This window comes from Phocoena sinus, chromosome 9 (assembly GCF_008692025.1).
Source record: "Phocoena sinus isolate mPhoSin1 chromosome 9, mPhoSin1.pri, whole genome shotgun sequence".
NCBI lineage: Eukaryota > Metazoa > Chordata > Mammalia > Artiodactyla > Phocoenidae > Phocoena > Phocoena sinus.
Window position 1 is genome coordinate 37,626,212 of NC_045771.1, and position 12,530 is coordinate 37,638,741.

General features: G+C 38.2%; 1 protein-coding gene and 1 non-coding gene across 2 annotated transcripts in view; both read left to right on the forward strand.

The window, feature by feature from the left end:
• The window catches only part of DOCK4 (dedicator of cytokinesis 4), a 501,134-nt gene that overhangs the window by 295,676 nt on the left and 192,928 nt on the right, over nucleotides 1-12,530 (forward strand).
• Nucleotides 6,568-6,673, forward strand: LOC116759945. The gene has a single exon (XR_004351606.1). It is a non-coding gene; the product is annotated as a U6 spliceosomal RNA (small nuclear RNA).

The window sequence follows — 12,530 nt, forward strand, 5'->3', positions numbered from 1 at the left end:
GGCAAGGTCAATGAAACTAAAAGCTAATTCTTTCTGAGAAGATAAACAAAATTGATAAACCATTAGCCAGACTCATCAAGAAAAAAAGGGAGAAGACTCAAATCAATAGAATTAGAAAGGAAAAGGGAGAAGTAACAAAACTGCAGAAATACAAAGGATCGTGAGAGATTACTGCAAGCAACTCTATGCCAAGAAAATGGACAACCTCGAAGAAATAGACAAATTCTTAGAAAACCACAGCATTCCGAGACTGAACCAGGAAGAAACAGAAAATATAAACAGACCAATCACAAGCACTGAAATTGAGACTGATTAAAAATCTTCCAACAAACAAAAGCCCAGGACCAGATGGCTTCACAGGCGAATTCTATCAAACATTTAGAGAAGAGCTAACACCTATCCTTCTCAAACTCTTCCAAAATATAGCAGAGGGAGGAACACTCCCAAACTCATTCTATGAGGCCACCATCACCCTGATACCAAAACCAGACAAAGATGCCACAAAAAGAATACTACAGACCAATATCACTGTTGAACATAAATTCAAAAATCCTCAACAAAATATAAGCAAACAGAATCCAACAGCACATTAAAAGGATCATACACCATGATCAAGTGGGGTTTATCCCAGGAATACAAGGATTCTTCAGCATATGCAAATCAGTCAGTGTGATACACCATATTAAACAAATTGAAGGAGAAAAACCATATGATCATCTCATTACATGCAGAAAAAGCTTTTGACAAAATACAACACTTATTTATAATAAAAACCCTCCAGAAAGTAGGCATAGAGGGAACTTTCCTCAACATAATAAAGGCCATATATGACAAACCCACAGCCAACATCGTTCTTAATGGTGAAAAAGTGAAACCATTTCCACTAACATCAGGAACAGGACAAGGCTGCCCACTCTCACCACTATTATTCAACATAGTTTTGGAAGTTTTAACCACAGCAATCAGAGAAGAACAAGAAATAAAAGAAATCCAAATCAGAAAAGAAGAAGTAAAACTGTTACTGTTTGCAGATGACATGATACTGTACATAGAGAATCCTAATGATGCTACCAGAAAACTATTAGAGCTAATCAGTGAATTTGGTAAAGTAGCAGGACACAAAATTAATGCACAGAAATATCTTGCATTCCTATACACTAATGATGAAAAATCTGAAAGAGAAATTAAGGAAATACTCCCATTTACCATTGCAACAAAAAGAATAAAATACCTAGGAATAAACCTACCTAAGGAGACAAAAGACGTCTATGCAGAAAACTATAAGACACTGATGAAAGAAATTAAAGATGATACAAACAGATGGAGAGATATACCATGTTCTTGGATTGGAAGAATCAGCACTGTGAAAATGACTCTACTACCCAAAGCAATCTACAGATTCAATGCAATCCCTATCAAACTACCACTGGCATTTTTCACAGAACTAGAGCAAAAAATTTCACAATTTGTGTGGAAACAAAAGAAATAGCCAAAGCAATCTTGAGAAAGAAAAACGGAGCTGGAAGAATCAAGCTCCCTGACTTCAGACTATACTACAAAGTTACAGTAATCAAGACAATATGGTACTGGCAGAAAACAGAAATATCAATCAATGGAACAGGATAGCAAGCCCAGAGATAAACCCACGCATCTGTGGTCAACTAATCTATGACAAAGGAGACAAGGATATACAATGGAGAAAATACAGTCTCTTCAATAAGTGGTGCTGAGCAAACTGGACAGCTACATGTAAAAGAATGCAATTAGAACACTGCCTAACACCATACACAGAAATAAGATTAAGGACTTAAATATAAGGCCAGTCTCTATAAAACTCTTAGAGGAAAACATAGGCAGAACACTGTTTGACATAAATCACAGCAGGATCCTTTTTGACCAACCTCCTAGAGTAATGGAAATAAAAACAAAAATAAACAAATGGGACCTAATGAAACTTAAAAGGTTTTGCACCTTTATGGTGAAGGAAACCATAAACAAGATGAAAAGACAGCCCTCAGAATGGGAGGAAATATTTTCAAATGAAGCAACCGACAAAGAATTAATCTCCAAAATATACTAGCAGCTCATGAAGCTCAATATCGAAAAAAACAAACAACCCAATCCAAAAATGGGTAGAAGACCTAAATAGACATTTCTCCAAAGAAGATATACAGATTGCCAACAAACACATGAGAAAGGATGCTCAACATCACTAATCATTAGAGAAATGCAAATCGAAACTACAATGAGGAATCACCTCACACCAGTCAGAATGGCCATCATCAAAAAATCTACAAACAATAAATGCTGGAGAGGGTGTGGAGGAAAGGGAACCCTCTTGCACTGTTGGTGGGAATGTAAATTGATACAGCCACTATGGAGAACAGTATGGAGGTTCCTTAAAAAACTAAAAATAGAACTACCATATGATCCAGCAATCCCACTACAGGGCATATACCCTGAGAAAACCATAATTCAAAAAGAATCATGTACCACAATGTTCACTGCAGCACTTAAATGTCCATCGACCAATGAATGAATAAAAAAGATGTGGCACATATATACAATGGAATATTACTCAGCCATAAAAAGAAACAAAATTGAATTATTTGTAGTGAGGTGGATGGACCTAGAGTCTGTCATACAGAGTGAAGTAAGTCAGAAAGAGAAAAATACTGTATGCTAACACGTATATATAGAATCAAAAAAAAAAAGTGTTTCTGAAGAATATAGGGGCAGGACAGGAATAAAGACACAGATGTAGAGAATGGACTTGAGGACATGGGGAGGGGGAAGGGTAAGCTGGGACGAAGTCAGAGAGTGGCATTGACATATATACATTACCAAATGTAAAACAGATAGCTAATGGGAAGTAGCCACATAGCACAGGGAGTTCAGCTCGGTGCCTTGTGGCCACCTAGAGGGGTGGGATAGGGAGGGTGGGAGGGAGACGCAAGAGGGAGGGGATATGTATGCGTATAGCTGATTCACTTTATTATACAGCCGCAACTAACACAACAATGTAAAGCAATTATACTCCAATAAAGATGTTAAAAAATACTAATCATAAAAAAATAAAAAAGAAATGGAAAATTTTATTTGGGCCAACCTGAGGATTATAACCCAGGAGACAGTCTCTCAGAGAGTTCTGAGTACTGTTCTGAAGAGGTAAAGGGAGAGGCCAGTATGTAGTGATATATTACATATTTATCTATCTATATATATATACACACATATATATGCACTATACATATTACATATACCCCTTGACAAATGGATATATGCAATTAAGTATCTTGGTAGAAGGTTACTGCTGCTCTTGAGGTAATGATATCTTAGTCAATGGTACTTTTCTAAGTATGGGAAGATGCAAGAAATTGGGTTCATAAAATTTTCTCCTGAAAATATCTAACTCTGTGAAGGCCAGTTCTGCTTGTTTTCCCAGAGCACAGAGTACCTCATCTTTATCTTCACCCTGTGCTGTAGGTCAGCAACTGCAGTGGCTAATGACTTGATTATTGTAGAACAGGATGGTGGGCAACATTCTTTATTTTATAATTCTTTCCCTTTCAGTCTTAATTTCAACCAAGGTTTGGGGAGCATTTTGTGACCAGTTTGTCCCACAGTGCTAGGAATGCTCATTCCCAGGAAAGGCGAAGATTTTGTTGATGGGCCACTCTGTGTATTATTACTGGTCTAGGTCCTGTTAACAGTAGCAAAAATCCTCTTGACCGCCTGTCTTACTAGTCTGTTGTGGTCCAAGACATGGTTCCCTCTTGTTGCGTCTTCCCATGTCTATTGTTACACTATTTCATTCCTTCATCTTATGGGACTATATGTTTAGTCAATTGTTTCAGGTCTCCTAATCATCATTAATTTTATCTGAGGCTCAATCATGCATTTGGTAATGCAAGAAGCAATAATCTTGTGAAATAGACAAAACAGAAGTAGGATAGCTAGTAACATTAATAAGATCGTTAGTAAGTATTTAAGCTAAGAATTTCAATTAGGTTCAGCCCAGGTTGTCTGACCAGTTTGTTCTTCACCAATTGCTCTCTTTAAAAGAAATAATATATTGGCACTATACATAAAATTCACCAAAGATATCTACACACACAAGGCGAGTGTTGGGTACCTTACAGGATTGAGAAGGGAATGGTATCTTCTAAGGAGTTACATGGCTGGCACCAGAAGAAGAAAAATTGATCTTCATGGTTGAACAGGTATTTCTGCCATTGGGGAGGTCTTGTTAACACATAATGCAGATGCAAAGTGCAAGATAGAGGGGAGGGCAGAAGCCCAAAAGGGCAGAGAAAAATTTTATATATAAAGTTTTCTTGTCTTGCCTTAAAGTATGAATTTTTATTTCACCAAACAGTTAAAATGGTCAGCAATAGGCGTATTCACAAATTGAATAATACTGGCTGAAAATCAGAAATCAAGGTGTGATTCTTTAGAAAGGAGAGTAATTTTTTTTAACTTAAATTGGCTTTTAAAGTGCATCAGTAAGAGGAGATCCATCTCCAAATTTGAGCAGTAACAACATTAATTACATAAGTGTCTAGGTTTTCAATATGAAAATGTTAAAGGTCTTTTTAAAAAATTTTTCTTTTATTGGGGTATAGTTGTTTTACAATGTTGTGTTTCTACTGTACAACAAAGTGAAGTAGAGTTCCCTGTGCTATACAGCAGGTTCTTATTAGTTATCTCTTTTATACATATTATTGTATATATGTCAATCCCTATCTCCCAATTCATCCCACTCCCTGCCCCGGCTTTCCCCCTTTGGTGTCCATATGTCTGTTCTCTACATCTGTGTTTCTATTTCTGCCTTGCAGACCAGTTCATCTATACCATTTTTTTAGGTTCCACATATATGTGTTAATATATAATATAGAATTATGCCATAGATTTAGTGGAAAACAGTTTAATGGTAGTGGAGTTTAAAGAAGTTCGAATAAGATTAACTCCATTATTAAAATGATCATGGGGAAGGTGATGATGCTGGTAGTGTTTATAATTTTTGACTTTGCTGCAGAGTTCATAGATCATAGAGATTTTGTACAAAAGGAGGAGGAAGCCAATGCTGGGAGGATGGCCTTAGTCACACCATGTAAGTCACCAAACATCTTTTTTAGACTAAAACACTTCTGAGGCTATCTGCCAAACTGTACTTTTTTTAAAAAAAAGCAAATATGTTCCATGCATTTGAACGCTTATAGTTGGAAAACCTCTGGCGATGGAAAACTTCGTTCTTTGTAAACTGATGCTGCATTTACATATATTGAGACATGGAACATATCCATAAAGTTGTGTAATTCTCTATAAAATGCATTCTTATATCCCAGTTCTTAGTTTGTTAGATCAGATCCTTAAGAATTATTTTAAATGCCTTTGTTTAACCAAAAAGAAAGAAAGAAAGAAAGAAATGTTAAAGAACACTTGTCCTTTGGGTAATCTGGTCCTGCTGGAGAGAGGCTTTGAGCAGCTTGGTGCCCTCCTTCATATAATGAACACACATTTCAGTAGGCCTAGAGTGCTGTCACAGCTCACACTTTATTTCTTCATCTAACCTGGCCCATTTCTACACTCTCATCTCTTCCTAATGCTTCTGGGTTTTCCTCAGTTGACTCATTTTCCAACTGTCTTGTCTCACTTGAACCACTCCTAACAGACATTTGGCTTCCTTTCTTCCCTCTGTTCCAGAGACCCTCAGACCCTGTCTCTGACCTCCCTGTATAAACACCTCGCCTCATCCCTTCAGGATTTTACTGTTTGATGCAGCCAGGATGTACCCCTGAAAGTTATATATGCTTCTGGTGTTTTATTTTAGAAGTCAATTACCTTGCCTTATAGACACAATATAGAATATTCTAGTACCCAAAGCAAAAAATCAGATGACAGATTTTGTAAATCAAGCACATAGAAGGCAATAGAAGTAAAAATTCTTGCTCTGATAATAATGAGGTCTTAGGATGTAAGAAAAGAACAAATTTTACTGAAGATGAATTTATGATAGACTCTAATAATACCATCTTTAGGACGTTTTGCTGATGCCTCACGATGTTAGTAATTTTGTGGTTCAGGTTTAGAAGTCCTAGCAGTTACGTTTTACCCTTAGCCCCCTACCTTCCAAACACAAAGTATGCAAGTACTGTCAAGAAATAGTGTTTTTAGAGTTTTGCCCCGGAACAGCAGCACAAGGAGCTGCATGAAACCGCTCAAAATTAGAACTGTAACTAGTGAAGATCTTTTTTTTTTTTTTTTTTTTTTTTTTGCGGTACGCGGGCCTCTCACCGTTGTGGCCTCTCCCGTTGCGGAAAACAAGCTCCGGACGCGCAGGCTCAGTGGCCATGGCTCACGGGCCCAGACGCTCCGCGGCATGTGGGATCTTCCCGGACTGGGGCACGAACCTGTGTCCCCTGCATCAGCAGGCGGACTCTCAACCACTGCGCCACCAGGGAAGCCCAAAGATCATATTTTTAAAAAGCATTAAAGTCTGAAAAAAATGTTAAGCACATACAGCAAATGAAGAAATACTTATTCAAGAATAATACTAAATCTTATGCTCGTTTCGGCAGCACATATACTAAAAATTGGAACGATACAGAGGAGATTAGCATGGCCCCTGCACAAGGATGACACGCAAATTCGTGAAGCGTTCCATATTTTTGGGATATATGTACATGTATAGCTGATTCACTGTGTTATAAAGCAGAAACTAACACACCACTGTAAAGCAATTTTACTCCAATAAAAATGTTAAAAACAACAAAAAAGAATAATACCAAATCTTGATAAGAACAGAGAGAGTGGGTGACACTTGTGTCACAGTCCACTTCCTCCCTCCCACCTGCCCCTGCTCAGTGTGATGGAAGTTCTCCTCTAGGCACTTGTGGCCAAGAAGATGGGGCTGCTTCTCCCCTCAGCTCTCAATCAAGGGCTACTGTATCTGACCAAAAGCTGAAGGCCTCCAGTGTTTCTCATCTCCATTAGGTCTGAGTTGCAGAGGCTGAATTCCTGGCAAAAGTGGCTAAGAGGTTGGGGGCTCCCTTCTACCACCCCACCCCACTCATACGGCAGGGGCTCCATTGTAGACATAGCAAGCCAAGAATATGGGGGCATCAATTGACCTTGCCCCAGCTCACATACTGGGTAGAGGTTCCACAGGAAGAGACCAGAGGTTACTGGCCCAGCCTAGCACTGGCTCATAAATCAGAGGTGTCACTCTAAAGAATGGACCCACATCCAGCTCTGGAGCAGTGGGTCAGAGACTTGGCCCAGGGAAGAGGCCATGTATAAAGAGAGAAAACTCACAAGCTCTGCTGAACGAAAATGATTTTATTTGAAACAGAGTCTGCAGAAATTTAAGCCTACAGGAACTCTTGAAAACAGTGGAGATTTTGGGGGGCAAAGTGTTTTTTCTCAGAAAAGAAAGAAAACAAAAATGAACAGAACCTCAGAAAAATCCCACCAGGCACACCAACATGTATAAAATTAGACTACCAGAAGGAAAGGAGAGAGAGAAAGGAGCAGGAAACATATTTTTTTAAATATTGACAAAAAACTTTCCAAATTTGATGAAAACGTTAATCTACACATCCAAGAAGCTCAATGACTCATCAGTGTCACTCTTCCTCTTTCCAATCCCGTTTTCCAGGCAACCCTAAGAATACTTTCTTAAAACACAAATTGGATCATGTTTCCTTTACTTAAAATTCTCCAATGGCTTCTGGTTGCATTTAGAATAAGAGTAATTAATTATGGCTCCTGTGACTGCTGCTTTTATTTCCTGCCTCCCCTCCAGCCTCATTTGACTCCTCTTGCTTCAGACACAGTGGCCTTCCTCCACTTTCTCCGTCACCCCAAGCTCTTTCCTGTTGTGGGACCTTTGCACGGGCTCTTTTCTCTTCCTGGTGCATCGTCTCCCCATCTTTTTTTTTATCCCTTACTAAACTGTTTTCATTTATTTATTTATTTATTTACATCTTTTTTTTTTTTTTTTTCGGTACACCGGCCTCTCACTGTTGTGGCCTCTCCCGCTGCGGAGCAGAGGCTCCTAACACGCAGGCTCAGTGGCCATGGCTCATGGGCCCAGCCGCTCCGTGGCATGTGGGATCTTCCCGGAACGGGGCACGAACCCGTGTCCCCTGCATCGGCAGGCAGACTCTCAACCACTGCACCACCAGGGAAGCCCTATTTTTTATATCTTTATTGGAGTATAAATGCTTTACAATGGTGTGTTAGTTTCTGCTTTATAACAAAGTGAATCAGTTATACATATACATATGTTCCCATATCTCTTCCCTCTTGTGTCTCCCTCCCTCCCACGCTCCCTATCCCACCCCTCTAGGTGGTCACAAAGCACCGAGCTGATCTCCCTGTGCTATGCAGCTGCTTCCCACTAGCTACCTATTTTACGTTTGGTAGTGTATATATGTCCATGCCACTCTCTCACTTTATCACAGCTTACCCTTCCCCCTCCCCGTATCCTCAAGTCTGTTCTCTAGTAGGTCTCTGTCTTTACTCCTGTCTTACCCTTAGGTTCTTCATGACATTTTATTTTCTTAAATTCCATACATATGTGTTAGCATACGGTATTTGTCTTTTTTTTCTGACTTACTTCACTCTGTATGACAGACTCTGGGTCCACCCACCTCATTACAAATAGTTCAATTTCGTTTCTTTTTATGGCTGAGTAATATTCCATTGTATATATGTGCCACATCTTCTTTATCTATTCATCTGATGATGGGCACTTAGGTTGTTTCCATCTCCGGGCTATTGTAAATAGAGCTGCAATGAACATTTTGGTACATGACTCTTTTTGAATTATGGTTTTCTCAGGGTATATGCCCAGTAGTGGGATTGCTGGGTCATATGGTAGTTCTATTTGTAGTTTTTTGAGGAACCTCCATACTGTTCTCCATAGTGGCTGTACCAATTCACATTCCCACCAGCAGTGCAAGAGTGTTCCCTTTTCTCCACACCCTCTCCAGCATTTATTGTTTCTAGATTTTTTGATGATGGCCATTCTGACTGGTGTGAGATATCTCATTGTAGTTTTGATTTACATTTCTCTAATGATTAATGATGCTGAGCATTCTTTCATGTGTTTGTTGGCAGTCTGTATATCTTCTTTGGAGAAATGTGTATTTAGGTCTTCTGCCCATTTTTGGATTGGGTTGTTTGTGTTTTTGTTATTGAGCTGCATGAGCTGCTTGTAAATTTTGGAGATTAATCCTTTGTCAGTTGCTTCATTTGCAAATATTTTCTCCCATTCTGAGGGTTGTCTTTTTGTCTTGTTTATGGTTTCCTTTGCTGTGCAAAACCTTTGCAGTTTCATTAGGTCCTATTTGTTTATTTTTGTTTTTATTTCCATTTCACTAGGAGGTGGGTCAAAAAGGATCTTGCTGTGATTTATGTCATAGAGTGTTCTGCCTATGTTTTCCTCTAAGAGTTTGATAGTTTCTGGCCTTACCTTTAGGTCTTTAATCCATTTTGAGCTTATTTTTGTGTATGGTGTTAGGGAGTGATCTACCCTCATACTTTTACATGTAGCTGTCCAGTTTTCCCAGCACCACTTACTGAAGAGAATGTCCTTTCTCCACTATACATTCCTGCCTCCTTTATCAAAAATAAGGTGACCATATGTGCGTGGGTTTATGTCTGGTCTTTCTATCCTGTTCCATTCATCTATCTTTCTGTTTTTGTGCCAGTACCATACTGTCTTGATTACTGTAGCTTTGTAGTATAGTCTGCAGTCAGGGAGCCTGATTCCCCCAGCTCCGTTTTTCGTTCTCAAGACTGCTTTGGCTATTCGGGGTCTTTTGTGTTTCCATACAAATTGTGAAATGTTTTGTTCAAATTCTGTGAAAAATGCCAGTGGTGGTTTGATAGGGATTGCATTGAATCTGTAGATTGCTTTGGGTAGCAGAGTCATTTTCACAATGTTGATTCTTCCAATGCAAGAACATGGTATATCTCTCCATCTGTTTGTATCATCTTTAATTTCTTTCATCAGTGTCTTACAATTTTCTGCATATAGGTCATTTGTCTCCTTAGGTAGGTTTCTTCCTAGATATTTTATATTCTTTTTGTTGCAATGGTAAATGGGAGTGATTTCTTGATTTCGCTTTCAGATTTTTCATCATTAGTGTGTAGGAATGCCAGAGATTTCTGTGCATTAATTTTGTATCCTGCTACTTTACCGAATTCATTGATTAGCTCTAGTAGTTTTCTGCTAGGATCTTTAGGATTCTCTATGTATAGTATCATGTCATCTGCAAACGGTGACAGCTTTACTTCTTCTCTTCTGATTTGGATTCCTTTTATTTCCTTTTCTTCTCTGATTGCTGTGGCTTAACTTCCTAAACTATATTGAATAAGAGTGGTGAGAGTGGGCAGCCTTGTTTTGTTCCTGATCTTAGTGGAAATGCTTTCAGTTTTTCACCATTGAGGACCATGTTGGCTGTGGGTTTGTCATATATGGCCTTTATTATGTTGAGGAAAGTTCCCTCTGTGCCTACTTTCTGGAGGGTTTTTATCATAAATGGGTGTTGAATTTTGTCGAAAGCTTTCTCTGCATCTATTGAGATGATCATATGGTTTTTCTCCTTCAATTTGTTAATATGGTGTATCACATTGATTGATTTGCGTATATTGAAGAATCCTTGCATTCCTGGAATAAACCCCATTTGATCATGGTGTATGATCCTTTTAATGTGCTGTTGGATTCTGTTTGCTAGTATTTTGTTGAGGATTTTTGCATCTATGTTCATCAGTGATATTGGCCTGTAGTTTTCTTTCTTTGTGACATCCTTGTCTGGTTTTGGTATCAGGGTGATGGTGGCCTCGTAGAATGAGTTTGGAACTGTTCCTCCCTCTGCTATATTTTGGAAGAATTTGAGAAGGATAGGTGTTAGCTCTTCTCTAAATGTGTGATAGAATTCGCCTGTGAAGCCATCTGGTCCTGGGCTTTTGTTTGTTGGAAGATTTTTAATCACAGTTTCAATTTCAGTGCTTGTGATTGGTCTGTTCATATTTTCTATTTCTTCCTGATTCAGTCTTGGCAGGTTGTGCATTTCTAAGAATTTGTCCATTTCTTCCAGGTTGTCCATTTTCTTGGCATAGAGTTGCTTGTAGTAATCTCTCATGATCTTTTGTATTTCTACTGTGTCAGTTGTTACTTCTCCTTTTTCGTTTCTAATTCTATTGATTTGGGTCTTCTCCCTTTTTTTCTTGATGAGTCTGGCTAATGGTTTATCAATTTTGTTTATCCTCTCAAAGAACCAGCTTTTAGTTTTATTGATCTTTGCTATCGTTTCCTTCATTTCTTTTTCATTTATTTCTGATCTGATCTTTATGATTTCTTTCCTTCTGCTAACTTTGGGGTTTTTTTCTTCTTCTTTCTCTAATTGCTTTAGGTGCAAGGTTAGGTTATTTATTCGAGCTGTTTCCTATTACTTAAGGTAGGATTGTATTACTATAAACTTCCCTCTTAGAACTGTTTTTGCTGCATCCCATAGGTTTTGGGTCATCATGTCTTCATTGTCATTTGTTTCTAGGTATTTTTTCATTTCCTGTTTGACTTCTTCAGTGATCACTTCGTTATTAAGTAGTGTATTGTTTAGCCTCCATGTGTTTGTATTTTTTACAGATCTTTTCCTGTAATTGATATCTAGTCTCATAGCATTGTTGTTGGAAAAGATACTTGATATAATTTCAGTTTTCTTAAATTTACCAAGGCTTTATTTGTGACCCAAGATATGATCTGTCCTGGGGAATGTTCCATGAGCACTTGAGAAAAATGTGTATTCTCTTGTTTTTGGATGGAATGCCCTATAAATATCAATTAAGTCCATCTTGTTTAATGTATCATTTATAGCTCATGTTTCCTTATTTATTTTCATTTTGGGTGATCTGTCCATTGGTGAAAGTGGGGTGTTAAAGTCTCCTACTATGAATGTGTTACTGTCGATTTCCCCTTTTATGGCTGTTAGTATTTGCCTTATGTATTGAGGTGCTCCTATGTTAGGTGCATAAATATTTTCAATTGTTATATCTTCTTCTTGGATCGATCCCTTGATCATTATGTAGTGTCCTTCTTTGTCTCTTCTAAGAGTCTTTATTTTAAAGTCTATTTTGTCTGATATGAGAATTGCTACTCCAGCTTTCTTTTGGTTTCCCTTTGCATGGAATATCTTTTTCCATCCCCTCACTTTCAGTCTGTATGTGTCTCTAGGTCTGAAGTGGGTCTCTTGTAGACAGCATATATATGGGTATTGTTTTTGTATCCATTCAGCCAGTCTCTGTCTTTTTGTGGGGGCATTTAATCCATTTACATTTAAGGTTATTATTGATATGTATGTTCCTATTCCCATTTTCTTAATTGTTTTGTGTTTGATATTATAGGCCCTTTCCTTCTCTTGTGTTTCTTGCCTAGGGAATATCCTTTAGCATTTGTTGTAAAGCTGGTTTGGTAGTGCTGAACTCTCTCAGCTTTTGCTTGTCTGTAAAGGTTTTAATTT